Below are 17629 nucleotides of genomic sequence, written 5' to 3' on the forward strand. Positions count from 1 at the left end.
AATTCCATCATGTGAGTGTCAATATATGAAGCCACATAATTCATCAGCAGGGAGGTAGGAGCCTTTACAGCCACTGCACAAACCTCTGCCGCTTGAGCTAATGGATAGTAGGTCATCCACCTCTCTGTGGACCAGTGTGTTTCACAGATATTTGCTGACAATGGAGAAAAGCTGAGACTCAGCAACCTTGGTTCTATTATAGGCTCTGGAGGAATGTTTTCTAGTGGGCACAGACTCTTCTGCCCACATATCACAATGCTTGACACTTTCTGCTTTGTCTCCTCCAATCTGTATCCCTGTCCTACTTCAGTCTCCACTCTTCAGGCTTCTCATCCCAATTCCAATCTCCTCCCAGCTTTCCTGGCTCTTTGTCAGATCTGTCTTTCTTTCCCCTTAACTGGCTCCCAGTCTCCTTCACTGGGCTCCTCATCCAATCTGTCTCCTCTCACACTGCATCTCTAGTCTCTTTGTGTAGCCAGTCCCAATTCCCCCTCCAGTTCTTTGTCTTATTTCAATGTTCTTCTGGCTCCCACTTCTCCACACACCTTTGTTTCTCTCACTGGCTTCCAGTTTCAGGATCCTAGCTACATATCTCTGTCTACCCAGTCTAAGCTTCCCTTCTTCCCTCTAAGAGTGTGTCTACACAGCAGCGTTATTTCGGAATAACAGTCATTTTGAAATAACAATGCGAGCGTCTACACAGCAATTCAGTTATTTCAAAATAAGTTTGAAATAGCAGACAGCTTATTCTGACTTGTGTAAACCTCATTCCATGAAGAATAACTCCTCTTCCGAAATAGCTATTTTGAAATAGCAATAGTGTAGATGCTCCACTGCTGCTTTTTCAAAATAGCTCCTCACTAGGCCCATTCTAAGTAATTGCTCCCCAGTGCTTCCTGGGGCTCTAAATCGAGGTAGCACGTCCACATTAGGGGAGCCTGCCTCGGACTAATTTTGAGGATTCCCTGTAGTGTAGAAGTACATTTTGAAATAGCACATTTTGGAGTATGTCTTCCAAAATAGTTTATTCCAAAATAAGTGTGCAGTGTAGATGTACCCTAAGGCTATGTCTAGACCAACAGTCTACTCCTTTCCCACCTTCTTGATTTAGCTTTTGCCCATATTTCAAATCAGAGTCATTGCACTTCTATGCTACCTGGATGCCAGTGATGGAGGAGGGGTCCCCTGAAGCAGAGGAAAGACTGGCTGTCTACTCATAGTGCTGGTACATCGGTCTAGCCGAACATAGAGCAGGGACAGTTCCAGGCTACTAGACCCCTGGGCAGGGCATGCCCAGTTAATCTGTGGGAATGGCATATGCACAATTGGTCTGTACTAGGAACTATAACACATGTTTAAGTCTGGAATATTTGGAGATTGTTAGCTGTTAAGCTCTACAGGTATCTACTGAGCTTGTGCAAGATGAGATTTTTCAAATGCTTATAGGTTGGCCTAATTCCATTGTATTTTTACTGGGAGAAAAAAAGACATGTCCCCAGCACAAAAGCAGTTGCCTGCAAAATTTAAGTCCCTGCTCTGAAGTTTGGGAGCACTAAAACATCTTTTTAAAAAAAGTTTAAAGAGGGTTTTGTGTGTGGTTTTTCTTTTTTAAATCATAAGCTAAACAACATTTTTTACCTCGCGTCATTCTCAAGAATGGCTGAACTGTTTTGAGTGAAATATCTTGTAAGTATTTGTTTGAGCCAGACCATTTTCCAATTGCCATGGTAAAGTTCAGGCCAAAGAGTTTTCCTGGCAAAGTTACAAAATCCTGGTTTTAGTTGCTTATAATGGGAAGTGCTGGACAACTTTTACTGATGGTTAGGGTTGCCAGGTGTCCGGTTTTGAACCAGACAGTCCAGTATTTGAGCTTTCTGTTCGGGAAACAAATTGAGAAAATATAAATGTCCGGTATTTTCTAAATAAGATGTGATGTAGATTGTGATGTGATGTAGATTGTGTCCTGTATTTTTGTTGAAACCATCTGGCAACCCTACTGATGGTAAAATTCTGCTATTGGGTAGATGTGCACAAATTCCATTCAATTCAGTGATATTCCAGGGGCAGTACTGACCTTGGAAGCTGCACTGACATGGCTTGTGAGGTATCTAAAACTTAATGGAGAACATTTTAAAATTTATTTATTTATTTATTTATTTATTAATATTTTATTTGATGGCTAGGACAGGTTAGGGGTGTGTTTCTTGTTACAGCCACAGATGTAATCCTAAATGTTATAGTTTCTCCCATGTAGACAGGACCTCCTTTTCAGGAAGTAATTTTGAAGGAAGGTCAGGTGGATGATTGTACCTTTTGGAAAAAGCAAAACTGTTTATAACATCAATGCCAGCAGTAGGAAGGTGCTGGCTTTATACAGTCTTCCAATTGCATAGCGTGGTTTTGTTGCCTGAGCTTGTGCCTGTTTCATTACAGTAATTTCTCATTTAATACTATAGATATGTTAAGTGAAAACGTGTTATGCAGGGTCTATTTTCCCATTGAAAATAATGGAAAAGGTGGGGTTTGCATTTCAACCAGTGGTGTATGTTGGGACCAGGACGTAAGATTCGGGGAGAAGGGGGACTGGGTTACAGCAGGGAGGGGAGGTGTTTGGCTCTGGGGAAGGGAAGGGAAGGGAGGAGAGGGAAGGAGGATTAGGTAGGGAGTATGCCCCTGAGACGCGTCTGCTGGGACCTGCACTGCGTCTGGCAATGGGGGCTGGGTCGCTAGGGAATGGCGCGGCGAACCTTCTGCCACTTTGCAGGGAAGTGGGGGAAGCCCCACGCAGCCGCTGGCAATGGGCTGGCTGGGGAAATTGTGTTGTTCTGGGGACGGTCGTGTAATTCAAAAAATTTTCCTTTTAAAAAAAAAAAATTGTGCTATCGAGAAAACATGTTAAGCAGGCACGTCTTAAATGAGGAATTACTGTATTTCAGGGACAGCCTTATGCAATATGTGACTGAAAAATTGCTACACTCTTGGGAATCAAAGCTAGAGCCTTCCTACAGTGAAATGTGGGTGAGTGGACTACAGTGCTGGCACAGAGTGTAGGATCAGGGCCTAAATTTCCATTATGGCCAACTTCAACTTTTTGAGGTAGAGAAATCTCTACAAATAAGATTAAAAAAAAATTCTCCTCTTAAAATCTTTAATATTAAACTTTCATCCAGTGAGAATAGTTCTTTTGCATATATCCTCCTAATATTACTTAACTTTTAGGCATGTAAGAATTAGTTTACTGCATTAGGCCAGTGGTTCATCTAGCCCCCATGTAACTTGTTAAGGTTCTATCTGTGGCCCACAAGACATATTGTTTACTGTTGTGCATGCACAAGTTTGCCAGATTCTGCTGATTTTTGTCCACATAGGTTTTTTTTCCTACCGATGTTACAAAAATGACATGTTCTCAAAGCATGGGCTCAGGAAGTGAGGTGCGTGCTGATTGCACACAACATTGAATGGGAGAGCCATGTACTCCCTCTGCATCCAATTAAGGCTGCTATGGTTCAGTTGGCACACCCCACAAATTCTAGGTATGTAAGCACAGTTAGCAAAATTACCTTATCCCAAGACACCATCTTGGTTACAACAATCTTATGTCCTACTGAGATGGAGGGCTACTCGTGTGGCCCACTTGCTAAGCCTAGATTGCCTTTTGCTGATCTAGTCTAGTACCCTATTTCCAACAGTGGCCAATATCAGATGCTTCAAAAGGGCAGGTGTTGAAATCCTACATTAGACATGGTATAATTTACCCCCAATTTAGATATCTTCCATGTCTCCAGTCATTGAGTATGAGCTTTAGTGTCTCTTCCAAAATGTTTTCTTTAATTCTGATTTTGGGTATTCCATATATATATCTTCTTTTAGATCTTGCAAAGTTTTTGCCCGCCATCACTTTCTATACCAATGAGTTCTTCAGTGTAGCTATGCATTGTTACATAAATGAAAAACTCAATTAAATATTATAGCTGCTTCCAGACTTGTGCACACAATCTTTTGTAGCTTGAAATAAAACTTTAATATCATTATATCTCTGTCTTGTAGTTCTGTGTATAATAGTATAATTTGGGCACACATATGGTTGCCAAGCAACCTCCATGTGGATTTCCTAAAATTTTACACATGTAAAGTCTCAACTACAATAATTATCATAATAGTGTTTATTCAGCCTGTCACACTAAGCAAGGTCAGATGTAGCTAATACTTTGTGTGGGAATTCAGATGCTGAAGGAAGTGATGATGGTGATTCTTTAGGTGGTTCTTTTCCCTTTGATCTAGCAAGTAAAAAAGAGAATCATATTGGACCAGATCCCCCAGCACGATGTTAGTAAGGCTATTGTTTCAATTAATAATCACAAGACTTGATCTTCTGTCTGTATCCATGTGGCACACACAAGTTCTATCACTTACAGTAATTTTGGGATGTCTACACTTCAAGCTGGATGTGTGTGATTCATGACATGTTCTATATATAATTTTAAGAATCTTTATTCTCCTCTTCAGTTTATGATCTGAAAATTATTTGGGACAAGAGAAGGCTTGAGCTCGTATACTTAAATGTCCATATATGCAGTTAAAACAACATTGCCTACTTTTCCGGTGAATATGGGTTTTATTTTAAAAAAGGCCCACATTTTCCTGAGACATTAATGTAGCTGTATCTTTTGCTGTGGAACTACAGATCAGTGGCTCTGGCCTAGATCTCCTAACCATCCCATAATATTTAAAGGATTGACACATAGTCTTTGTCCATCACATTTTGAATATTTCCTACCTAATTTGCTGTACAGATCAGTCAGTTTTTCTAGATGGTAGTGAAGCTGGGAAGTGGGTCATTCAGATTATGGTTTTGGCTGGATTCTTTTCTGGTTCAAGTATTTTATTTACTTACTGGTGATTAGGGCTATACTGTGTTTTGGGAGGAATGACAATCTTTTTGAAATTTTAAGCTTTTGAGAGAACTTACTTTTGTATACATCACGTTAGGTTAGAATACACTTACAAAAACATTCATTTCAAATAGAACTTGCATGTTACAGTTTTGCAGATCATTGGACTCTAATATTTGTACATAAGCAAAATATATTAAATACCCAAGCTTCTGTTCTTGTATACTCTTACATCTCAAATACATGGCTTAACACTTTTCCTGCATCCACTCCCTGATTGACTGAGATTCCTTTCCTTTCATGTCCATTCAAAAATAATTGCAGATAAAACTTTGAGATGTAACTATTGAGGAGGCAGCAGGCAAACAGAAGGAAGGGGAGGACAGGTGGGCCTGAAAATGGCAGCAGGCATGTACTTTAAAACTTCTTTTAAACAGTTGATGAGCAGAACATTATCTGCCAAAGCTTCTCTTCCCCCACTTTTTTCATAGCTACACCCTAATATCAGATAGCTTTTCCATGTGTGATTTCCTATACACAGTGATCAAATCACCTCTTAACCATCTCTTCAAGAAGTTGAATGGTTTGGATTCCTTAAGTCTTGAATCACAAGTTTGCTTTTCCAGCCCTTTGACATTTTTGTGTCTTTTCTTTTGAACTCTTTTAAGCTTTTCCTCACCTTTGTTGAAGTATGGACACTCTTCTAATTGTGGTCTGGTAATGTTGTGTTTAAAGGCAAGAAAATTGCCTTACTTCTACTTCATATTTCCCTTTTTTCATCATAAGATTGCATTAACCCTTTTGTTGTAGCACTGGACAGCGAGCTCATATTAAGACAATTGTCTACACTCTACAATAACTCCAAAGTTCGTATCTGAGTCACTGCTCTCCAAAGTAGACTCTCCCATACAGTAGTTATAGCCTGTGTTCTTGGTTCCCAGATGTATTACCTTGTATTTGGCTATATTAAAATGCATTTTGTTGCATTTTTGTTATAATGACCTGTCCTCCTCATTACTATTTCTTTGTGTCATCTGAAAACTGAATCACCAAAGATTTTATATTGTCTGGTTGATGAAAATACTGAATAGCATTACATCAAGAACAGATCCATGGAGGACTCTGCTAAAATTGGTTTGGCTTCTTACTACCTCCCCATTAATAGGTGCAATTTGAGATATCACTGGGCCAGATTTGTGTTCTATTAGTTCCATATAATACAAGATTTTTAATCAGACTATCCTGTGGCTTTAGTCAAATGATTTTGAGAAATACAAGAATGCCATATTAACAGAGTTGACTTTTAGTCAGACCTGCAATATATTTTAACATAATGTTTTATCTTCTGCTATTGCTCAGACCTTTATTTATACATTTTATACTTCATACAGGATTTCTAAACTACTCCTGATAACATAAAATATGTATTATTACTTGGGGTTGAGGATGTGAAAGGGTAACTGGGTATCAGTTAATTGGTTCACCAGGGAGCAGCCCCTGTGGGTGGAGGGCTGCTCCAGCTTAGCGCAGCTGGGGCCTGGAGTTGGTTCTGGCAGCCAGCCCCAGCCACAGCCCCAGCATAAAGGTTGGGGGCTAGCAGAGCCAGCCCCAGTGCAGGGACTTGGAGTAGGAGTCCCATGGACTGTGGGGCTGGGATGGTGAGATTCTCCTAGTTCATTAACCGGTTAAATGGTAGGTTAACCTAACATTTAACTAGTTAATTGATTAACCAGGATTTTACGTCCCTACTTAGGGTATAGAAACTTGAATGGCTTTTTCTAGTCTAGGTGGAAGCACCAGTGTCAAGTACTGTGCAGTATTCAGTACTGCCCAGTTTTCGGAACACAGTGTGATGTTTTAGGCATTTTTTGCTTGAGACAACTTTTATGTCTCTCATCATTCATATTTGTACTCACCAACTTTTCCCACTACTCTCCCATTTGCCCTCTAAATTTCCTTTTTGAAAAGAAATAATGGATATAAGTATGCACAGCCATTCAGCAAACAGTTTATTGCTTGAAGTGTTAAATTAAAATCCACTACTAACTGGAGCTTTTCCCCAAGTGGTACAAGTGGAACACTCACAGAGGGTAAATTCCCTATTGTGCATTCAGAGTTTGCTCTGAAATGAAATTGCTTGTATATAATAAATATAGGAACAGTTGCTGTCTCTTTATTAATAAATACAAAAAAAAAGAAGCAGACTACCACCCTAAAAAACTGTTGTACAAGAATGAATTCTCAGTATCTCATGTTAGCTTTTCCTTTGTATCTCACTCTAAACAGAATCTTTCATATCCCGGAATCTTTGGACACTTGGCATCTGATATGTTATTTCTTTTCACTGCCCAGATACAGATGGAATATCTACAATGGTATTTCAACCGAAGAAATACTTCAGTGACACGTGGCTAGAATATAAGCTTCAGAGCAGAAACTCTCCCACTAATGCTTTTTTAATTAAAGGTGCATGGTAGCTGTTAACTCAATCATTTTCCTTAAGTCCTGAAAAAACTGTGCTAGAGTAGAATCATATTAGTAGGCTGAAAATATTAATGTTTTCCATTTTTCCTTGAGTGTTTATGAGCTTTTTATTTTAATATATTACTGTTCTTGATATATGAAGTATGTAGGCACTCTCCTTCTGTTTCCCTAGTTGTGGCCATAGCACTGGTGTTTCTCCCTGTGCCTGTTGGTTTTCTTTCAGAAGGAAATGACTGAATGGACATGAAAACTGATATACAGGCAGTCCCCGAGTTACACGGATCCGACTTATGTCGGATCCGCAGTTACGAACGGGGCTATTCTTGCCCCGGAGGACGGGAGCGGCGGGACGCCCAGATACGCCGCGGTCCTGCCACCCACGTCCTCCGGGGCGAGAAAATCTGCTCCGCGTCTCCCTGGTCTGCTGGGGGGGGGACTCCCCCCCCCCCCCCCCCAGCAGACTAGGGAGACACGGAGCAAAGCCGCGGAGCACGCGGGCAGCGGGACAGCCCAGACGCGCCGCGGCTGTCCCGCAGCCGGCATCCTCCGAGGCTTTGCTCCCCACAGCATACCAGGCTTTTCTCGCCGACGACGCCTGGGGTAGAGCAGCTGGGGCGCTGCCGGGTTGGTCCTGCAGCGCCGCTCCTCGGCGCTACTGGACCAACCCGACAGCACCCCAGCTGCTCTGCCCCGGCTTCCTGAAATCAGCCGCTGATCAGTTTCAGCAGCGGCTGACTTCGGGACACCTAGGGTAGAGCAGCTGGGGTGCTGCCGGGTTGGTCCCCCGCAGCGCTGAGGTGCGGCGCTGCGGGGACCTACCCGGCAGCGCCCCAGCTGCTCTGTCCCAGGCATCCAAATTCAGCCGCTGTTGAAACTGATCAGTGGCTGATTCCAGGAAGCCCAGGGCAGAGCAACTCTGCCTCAGGCTTCCTGTAGTCAGCCGCTGGTCAGTTTCAGCAGCGCTGAATCTGGACGCCAGTTCAGATTCAACTTAAGAACAAACCTACAGTGCCCATCTTGTACGTAACCCAGGAACTGCCTGTATTCTCTTCCCTGTTAAGGTATTCCCTCAGACAGTGTTTGGGTGCATTGCCCTAGCAATATAGTGCTACTGGTTTTTTTGTTTTGTTTTTTACCTGCATGTCTAGCCAAACTACAGTGTCCTGTGGGTTTTTCAACTAGGAGGCAAGATTGATTGAGTTGAATATTTCTTTGATGAAATCCTGTTTGCAAGAATTCCTCTTAACACTGTCAGAATCAAACGGGACAGTTTCTTTGTACACAGTTCCAAGCCTCTTTTTCAGTCAGAACTGTTCCCCAAAAGCCTTCTGAGCATTCTTGAAACATCTATGGCTTGTTTTGGTGGTCTCCTTGGCTTCCTGCTCCTTGTCTCTTTTTGAGGTGTTTCTTGCTGCTATGCTTACACACATAGCACTGCCAAATTATGCTGTGGTATTGCCTGCATTTGCTTTACTAGCCCTCAGGGAAACAAATTAAACAGGATGGGCCAGTTTCTACTCGGGTCTTTCTTGGTGCTGTTCCTCCCAACAAGGCCATCTGGACAAGGTTATCAACATTACCATAATGTATGCTTGTCAAATCACAGGCCTTCAGGGTTTTTTTTCAAGCACTTGAAAATGTATCTCTCAGAATTTCTTGAAACCCTCTTTCTTTCCAGCCATTCATTTGAGCTGTAATATTGAACCATGTCAAATAAGCCTCCCAGAGAGTTTGTCCTTCAAAGAAAAGATGGTGAGATTTTTGCATTACTTGAGATTTAAAAAAAATCTTCTAACCATTCCTCTCTGGACCTCTGTGGCTGCAAATAAGGTAGAAAATTCTCATGATTGTCAGATGTTACCCAAGTCCTCTAGCCTAATTCCTCATCCAGCTGTCTGCCTTTCATTGTTGTTTGTAACCCTCTGATTTTTCTTCTCAAAGTGATGTCTCAGTACTTCCCTCACATCTTGAATTAGTGGACAGGGAGAATTCATAGGTCAACATCATCCTGCCCTAGCTTTGTTACACAAATATCACTCTTCTAGATGGAGGGGTAGAAGCCCATAGGTAACTTCTGATTGTGGAAATCCTGAACAGCAGGACAATAAACCGAAGACTCATTTTAATTGCTGTTAAGACATGGGTTAGCTATTTTGGGATACTCTGGTATCCCGAAATAGCATTACAGTGTAGACGTAGCCTTAGGTAACTTCAAAAACAACAAGCAGTCCTGTGGCACTATAGAGACTCACAAATATAACATGAGCTTTTGTGGGTAAAACCCACTTCATCAGTTAGGTATCTTTCAAGCGAGAAGTGAATAAAGTATACATTCTTATCCCTGACAGCTATCTAGCAGCAACGAACTCCGGCAAGGACAGTGTCAAGAATCTCTGGTTATGGTACATTATGTATGGCTGATCAAATTCTGATCAGAGCCTGAAATTACACAGTTATTTAATTTGGAAATATATTTCTCTGCTTATTAAGGTGGTGGAATATGTGGATTCCGTATTATAATACTTATCTTACAAACTTCCTTATCTTCCTCCATCATTGAGCAGCAGCTGTGGATTCCTTGGAGGGAGAGGGAGAGGGAGGTGAACAAATCAAGAAAATCTCAAACCATCTTTTTCTTCTTGTCAAATATAAAGCCACTTTTCACATGCAACAAGCAGAGAGTAAAGTGATGCTTTGGAGGGTCGCAATGTGGAGTCCATTATGTCTGTGCATTAGGAAAAGGGGTGATTCAAAAGAAAGGGGGGAAACAAGATGGTATCCATGCGCAGCAGAGAGATTTGCTGTTGGTGACACATAGGAGGTGTCATGAATCTCTTTAAAAGGGAATATAATTGATTGCTAAAGCCCATTTCAGTTTCACAGATCTAGTTGAAAATGGCATGTGTCCCAGGTAAGGTGTTCACTGCTAGGTTCTGTTTTCATGAACTATCTTGTCAACTGGTGTTAGCAACTCTGTGTGTGTTGTCCCAAGATCTGCAGCCACCCTTGAGTTCCCCAAAAACTAAAGAGCTTCTGGGATCTTGTGGCTTTTTTTGCACAAACTTCAAGTTGTTTTTGCAAAATGTGAGTTGTGGTTGAAAGGAAGAACCACCACATAGAATGTCAGTAAATAACTTTACATGGATTGTTAGCATATAAAATTAAAATGGTTGTAGAGGAAGTTTTAAATAAGGGCTGGGGGAAAGCCAGTGGGTACAGAGAAGCATATGTTTTGGACAGAGACAATAGTTAGGGAAGGATTTATTAACGGAGATTCTCTATATTTTAGTAAGGAGAGGATTGAAGTTGATAAAGAATAAGTAGGAATTTAAGAGAGACAATAAAATGGAAGAGTCTCGTTCAGTTACCTCACATAATGGCAGACAGTGTTGAATTTTATTAATGATTGTGTACCAAGGCTAGCAGTGTATATACTAAGATTTGTGAATTGGAGTGCCTAGTATTAAATGAGGCTATTAATGTAATAGATGGAGTAGAATTTTGGTTTGATGATGATTGAGACATAGTAAGTCCGGATATTAAGCTACATGGATCATTGGTTTGCCCTGGTATGGCAATTCTTATATCTAAATTACCATTTTTTAAAAATCTAGTCTTCCTTTTTATTTCTGTTTTCACTTTGAAGAGCAAGTCCAGGTGGATTTTATAGTTTCCTTAGTTTTCTAGTACATATTTGTGGAAGCTAGAATTGTTTTCTTGAAAAGACCTGGTAATCAATAGTGAAGGATCTTTTTGCATGTTTATCAGTGTATACACTTTGAATTATCTGTACTGGGAATTCTGCTTTTTTCCTTATCTGATCTAAATCTGTTTAAATGAGCCTTTTAAAAGAAAATGGTTTGAGACGTTGGATTCTTCCCTTAATAACATAATTATTTCTTATAAGTTTAAAATATTCTTTAATGATTGATTTCAGTTCATGAGTTTTGTACCCAGAAAATGGTTTGAAGCCAAATTAAATTTAAAAATTGACTCTTATGATTGATACCTGAATTCTTAATTTGTAAATTTTTGTGACACTTTGTAGATTATGGTTTTATTTTATTTTGATAACGCAATGTCTCTTAAGAATCCATTTGGCAAGCATTACAGAAAATACTAATATTTTAAAGTCAGAGGTGAAGTTCTATTTAAAATCTCATTGTAAACTAGCAACCACTGAATCAGGTCTCTCAATTGAGCATTTTAAATATTGAAATACTTGAAATGATATCTTTAGTGTTTAAGTTTGTTGTAATGAACCTTCTGGGTCACTGTTTGGGTAACCTACCGCTCTTGCTGGCTGAACTAGAGGGATGATAGAGTCTAGCCAGTAGAGGGTTCTGCTACTAACTTCAACATGGAACCATTAGTGGCTCTATAATCTCCAGAGTGTAGGAAAATGCAGTAATATCCTCAGATTAGAAGGAAACCAAGAACTAAAGATAGAGGCTGTATGTGAGCTTGAGCTGGAACATCTTGTGAACCTGAAGCAAGGTCACAAGTAGCAGGCAATTTGAGAGAGAGAACACTGAAAGCTGAGACTTAGGCAGTAATGTAGTTTATTGCTGTGAAAGGATTACAGTAGCAACAAAAGTGACCTTCTAAGCAGGTGGTGTGAGGAAATTGTACAGTTATGTGAAGGAATCCCAAGAAAAGAGTTTAAGTAATTGTGCCAACCATATGTCCCCCCCGCCCACCCCCAGCAGCTCTAGAAAGGTAACCCTTTGCTACTTCTTCATAACTCCTAACTGTTAATAGGGATCCACGGGTATGCTTGCACTGCAGTATAAGCCTGGAATCAGGCTCAACCCAAATCCCACTTGAATCTACACACAAGTCTGCCTGACTCAGGCCTGAGACCCAGAGCCAAGTAGGGTGGAGGATTTGAGCCTGGATCCTATGAGAGGCTCAGGCCCAAACTCCATTGTTTTGCATAAGGAATTGAATAGTAAATTGATTCAGAGGAAACAGAAACAGACCATCTCCTCCAGTTCAAGTACAGTAGTTCTGTGTTTAAGGCTTCCATTTTATTCTGACTTCTGTGCAGCAAACACATTGAACTTTCTCCTGCAAATGCAATGGTAATCAGTCAGAGAAGTCCTTTGCCAATGCTGCTGCCTCCTCGTCATGAGAGCACAGCTGTGTTTTGGTGAATTTGATGTGAAGTAAGCAAATATTCCAAGAATGATTACTGGTACCAGAAACCAAAGAAGAAACTGGCATCATTGGGGATTCACCAAACCAGTGATCACTGCAGGGAGAGAATTAAATGGCTCAAGACCAACTATTGGAAAGTCAGTGATGAGAACTACACTATTGGCAACTTGCTGTCTTTCTGCCTGTTTCCTGAGAAGTCAAACTGGGTGTTTGGTACTGCGCAAAGCACATATCCATGACCTTTTTGTGATATCCTGGTCATCTGTGATGGTGACCGTCTCATTCGTGAATCCAGTACGAGACTGGAGGGAAGCCAGCAGGCATTGGATAAGGCTACTGAAGTGACTTGCCGAAACCAGCCCCCAAGGAGACTTAGGCATGACAGCAGCAGATTATCCTGGTTCTCTCTATTTAGAGAAGCTTTTTGATGCCATCCCTGGAGGGAACAGCCTGCTGCAGAACTGTCAGCAGAAATGCAAGGGACAGAAGTCACCTTGGAGTATGGTAAGTTTCTGTCTCCATGGTTTTATTAGTATAACAATGGGAGGGGTTTCGTGTTTGAGCCAATACAAAAATTAATACCAGCCTCTAGTAGCAGCATGTACTGCTGATGGTGGATTGCATGCCAGCAGCTTAGCGTCCCCCTTCACCATCAACACCATCTGGAATTCAAAATGGAGATCAGGAAGTACAAACTATGAAACAAGCATTTAAAAACAGAGTTTTAATAGAAACTCACACATTCATGTGACGATGTGCCAGGGTGTTAAAATATGAACTTTATATTACTTTTCCAGTTGTTATGCTGTTCTGTACCAGCCCAATGGTTTTAACAAGATTCCTGTAAATAGTGACCTACATTGGGAGGGAGAGTGAAATGCAGTATATTTAAGCTAAATGTAGTCCACGAGTCACAAAATAATTTGTCCAAAATACAGTTGGGGGAGGGATGTGTGAAATCCATAAATGTGCTGAAGAAGTAGCAGGTTGCTGTGGAGTTTTTGGCAAGTCAATCTTAGCATATGTGTTTGCATGCAGTCATAATAGGCAGTATCTGAAGCTGTGAGGAGGTTGTAATCTTTGGAGATGTTAACATGACTTCCTACTGATTGCCTCACGTCTTTTGACCTAATACCAGGTTTTGATAGCTGCAAACTTTTCCTGTAGCAAAATCTCCAGATAGGCAGACACATTATAGAGAAGGGTATATTTTCAGAGAGTCACACTGATACATGTCTGCCCATAAAGGTACTGTTCAGTCAGCCCAAGTTTTAAATTTTCTGTGGCACATATAACCAGCTTGCAATGAACAGCTTGGAGTAAAATATCCCTTTGCCATTCTGGAACCACAATAATTGTTTTGTCTTCCAAAATATGAGTGTGTGAGAAGTGTTTTGAGAAGGCCATATGTAGTAATCTATAGTCCACCCTTTCATACACTTCCCCCCCCCCCCCAACCCCATAATGGTTAGCAATTTCTAAAAAAGAATAATTTTGATTTTTAATGTACACTTCTTTGTACACTCTTTTCACTGCAATTAACCAAGGTTGTGTCCACAGAGCTTCTAGGATCCACAGCATTCCCCTCTCAGCATATTGAAATTTAGTTTTACAAAGAGTCGGGGGTTTTTTGTTTTTTACCCTGGCATTTTGCAAGGATTTTTCTTATGCTCATGAATGGAACCATCTGAATTACTGAGATGAGATAATGTACTGTTTTATGTCTGATTGCAGGTCCCTCAGCCTGAACTGGCCATTCTACCTCAGTAGCTCAGGCACAGTTGGGCAGAACTCAGGGTCTCAGAACCCTCATGGATCAGTTGAAGCGGAAGTTTTACCTTGATGAATTTACACTTGACGTTCTCTGGACAGGGCCAGTAAGCAGGTGCAGTACTAAAGAGAGAAAGATTCACCTCATGTGGAAAGGCACAAACAGGCTGCAGAACTTGAGGGAAGAATTGCAGTGAGAAAGCATCACAGTCCCTAGAACAGGAACATCACTTGAGGGAGGAAGACCAAATGCTGCAAAAAGAACTGTTTGTGAGGCAACTTTTTCTAATGGTTGCAAGAGTGCAGGCTCCAACTGTGTCTGCTTCTGAGCTTGAGTCCCCTCCACAGTACCATATACTACAGACCAGAAACACATCAGACAGTTCCATGACTGGGTGGCATATTCAGCTAAGACTTAAGAACTTCTGGACATAGCAAAATATCCACTTAAATCTTTCTGCTGACCCCCCTGCCCACCGGCAAGTCCCCACACACATGGGTGGCACCATGTGCCTTCTAAAGAAAGGGAAAACATACCAGAGGATATGCAGAATTTGATTTGGAGGCACTGGGTTCACTGTTCATACTGTTCAGTGTTTGGCTTACGCATTTTGTTTTATTACTGGTTGTGGTGTTTGGTTTTTATTAATGTTTTGATGTTCTAATGAGATCTGTAATGTAAAATTTTGGGTTGTGTGTAATGCATCCATATTCACAAATAAAGGCTTTTATTTAATTAAGAAAGCTTATTATCATTGCTAGGTCACATCATACATATGTTTTGAATCATAAAGATAAGCATATGGCAAGGCACAATAGTGAGGTTGTAGCCTTGCAGTCTTTCTATATGTCTGTGTACAGCAGTCCATAATGTAAATGTGCTGCCTGCTTCCATAAAGTCATTTCATCCCTATGAAAAATCCATAACAATCAACTCCCCATTCACTGTATACAGCGACAGTATGCCCTTTTCATTGCATGATGTGTTAGTACCACATGTACTGTAAATATTGCTGTACAAAACTTCATGAACTTACTATTCTCCCTCTTCCATTGACTTATGCAAATCCAAAAGGTGGGAACACAGAGTATCCCAGATTTCTGTTGCCTTGGTGCATCATACTCCAGCTGTGATAGGTGTATTAGTTCAGCAATCTATTATGGTCATAGCTCCATAATACGGGCAAAAGGCTCACATTTGGTTACACAAAAATGATGAGGAGCCCAGCAAACCACAATAATGAGGACTGCATTGATGTAAACAGCACCAGCAGAATTTCAGTCTGACAATCGCATTCAATGACCATTCTGGGCCTGCTGAGAATGTAATTGAGCATTCTTTTGGTAGGCCATCTGAGGTCAGGATATGATTTCATAAGACAAGGTAAAGGGGAGGTATATAGAGTCCCCAGGATGATAGTGGGGACTCCAACTTCATTTATGACAATGTCATTTGGTGGGAATAGTGCCTCACCCTATCTATGTATGTGGACTCCTGGTGATTGAAAAGTAGTGGCATTGTGAACTTTTCCATGCAGCCCATATTGGCCTCCATAAATCAGCCTCTGTAGTCCACCAGGCCCTGCATAATGATAGAGTAGTACCCTTTGTGATTTATGCGTTCATGTATTCCTAGAAGAGGGCAAGGTTATGAGCATGAGTCCATCAAGTGCACTGGTGCAGTTTATAAACTCCATACTTTCAAAACCAGCAGTTTAGTTCAGGGATATTGTTTATGCCATCTATCTTTGGCTAAATCTTATGTTTGATTGCCACAGAAACCAACTACCCACAGTTGACTTTCCAACACCAAACTGCTTAGCAAAATACTTGTAGCAGTCTGGGGTTTCCAGCTTCCAGGTGGTTATAGCAGCTCAATTCTGGACCAAAATGACCATCCATAGGAAGTATGCCAAATGTAAGTCAAGCTTATCAGAAAACTCCATGTGACATCTGGATTCTCTGCTAGTCGTGCCAGGTCCACGTAAAAGGGGGGAAATCACATTAAATATACTTTATAAGTATTGCTGCTGCTTTCCTAAATATTCTGTACTTAATTTCCTGGCCTGCATGAGTGATTTTGAGGTTTCAGAGCATGCAAGATAATTTTGAATTTGTGATTCTTAGGTCTAAGGCAGACATTTATTCAATTGGCATAGAGGAATGTTGAAGCTCTTTTATTTTCTGGATGTGGAAGTAAATGTAACACAGCACATTAGAAAATGATGCTTTCTACTACCTTCTTCTGCCTACCTCTTCCTCCCTTTTCGTCAGTTACAGTGTGAATGAATTAGCTGAATATAAAGGTTCAGGTTTGTAGGACATTCCCCAATTGATTACAATGAAGTATGTGATGCATTAAGTTTAAATGAAGTTTTATCACTCATAAAATCCTAGAATGTAGTGATAGAAAAGTCTTATAAGATTACTCACTCTATATCTTTATCAGCAGCATTGTGCCTTGCCTAACATTTGAAAGTGCTTTGTCTTAAGTTTGAATAACATTGGCAGCAGGGATTCCATCACTTCCTTAAAAACAGTGATGGGGAACCTTTTTTAGGTGTGTGTTGGGGGGTCAATAACCCACAGAAAAATCGGTTGGGGGCTGTATGCTATGGGGGGGGGGCGCTGATTTTGTGTGCTCCTACCCCATGGTGGGGCAGGCGGGGCAGCTGGAATGCCAGCACAGGCAGTCTCAGGGGCTGGATCCAGGTGAGCCGGGGGCCCACCCCTGCATAAAATATTCCATTGTCTAATTGACTTTGTTGTTAAAACTTTTTCTTGGTATCCTGCCTTAACTGTTCCTTTCATCCTGTTACATATTATTCATATTATTCTTCTCAAACAATTCTTCTATTTCCTTTATATTTGTGCCCTTCCATTGTGTAAAGATTTTCAATCCTGTACCCTCGTAGTCTTTGTATGTATAATTTTAATTTATTAGCCTGATATGCTTAAAAATTAGAGACACTATTTATTTAAAGAACCTGGAATCCTTTACGTAAAGGATCATTGGTTTTTCTGACCTCTTAAATTTATATATTCTAATTATGTGTATGGGGCAGGGTGGAATTCTACCTAATTTTGATCTAACTTTTTCCACCAACTGGGTTATGCTGAGTATCCATTCTTTATTAAATACTATCTCGTAGTGGTAGGATAGTTAGTGGATTAGATGGCTGATACAGTAGTGTCATCTTTAAGCACATAACCTGATGTCCTTCTGTGAAGTCAAGACACAAATTTCTGTTGCCTCATGTTAAATTTTCAATTTAAAATGTGCAATTATACCCATTGTATGACTAGAAGCTGTATCAGTCCAG

At 40.7% G+C, this 17629-nt stretch overlaps 1 protein-coding gene across 8 annotated transcripts in view; it reads left to right on the forward strand.

The window, feature by feature from the left end:
• The window catches only part of CPEB3 (cytoplasmic polyadenylation element binding protein 3), a 188395-nt gene that overhangs the window by 42024 nt on the left and 128742 nt on the right, over positions 1–17629 (forward strand). The gene's annotated exons all lie outside the window — the stretch shown is intronic.

The sequence above is a fragment of the Pelodiscus sinensis genome, chromosome 8 (genome assembly GCF_052426305.1).
Source record: "Pelodiscus sinensis isolate ZL-2025 chromosome 8, ASM5242630v1, whole genome shotgun sequence".
Taxonomy (NCBI): domain Eukaryota; kingdom Metazoa; phylum Chordata; order Testudines; family Trionychidae; genus Pelodiscus; species Pelodiscus sinensis.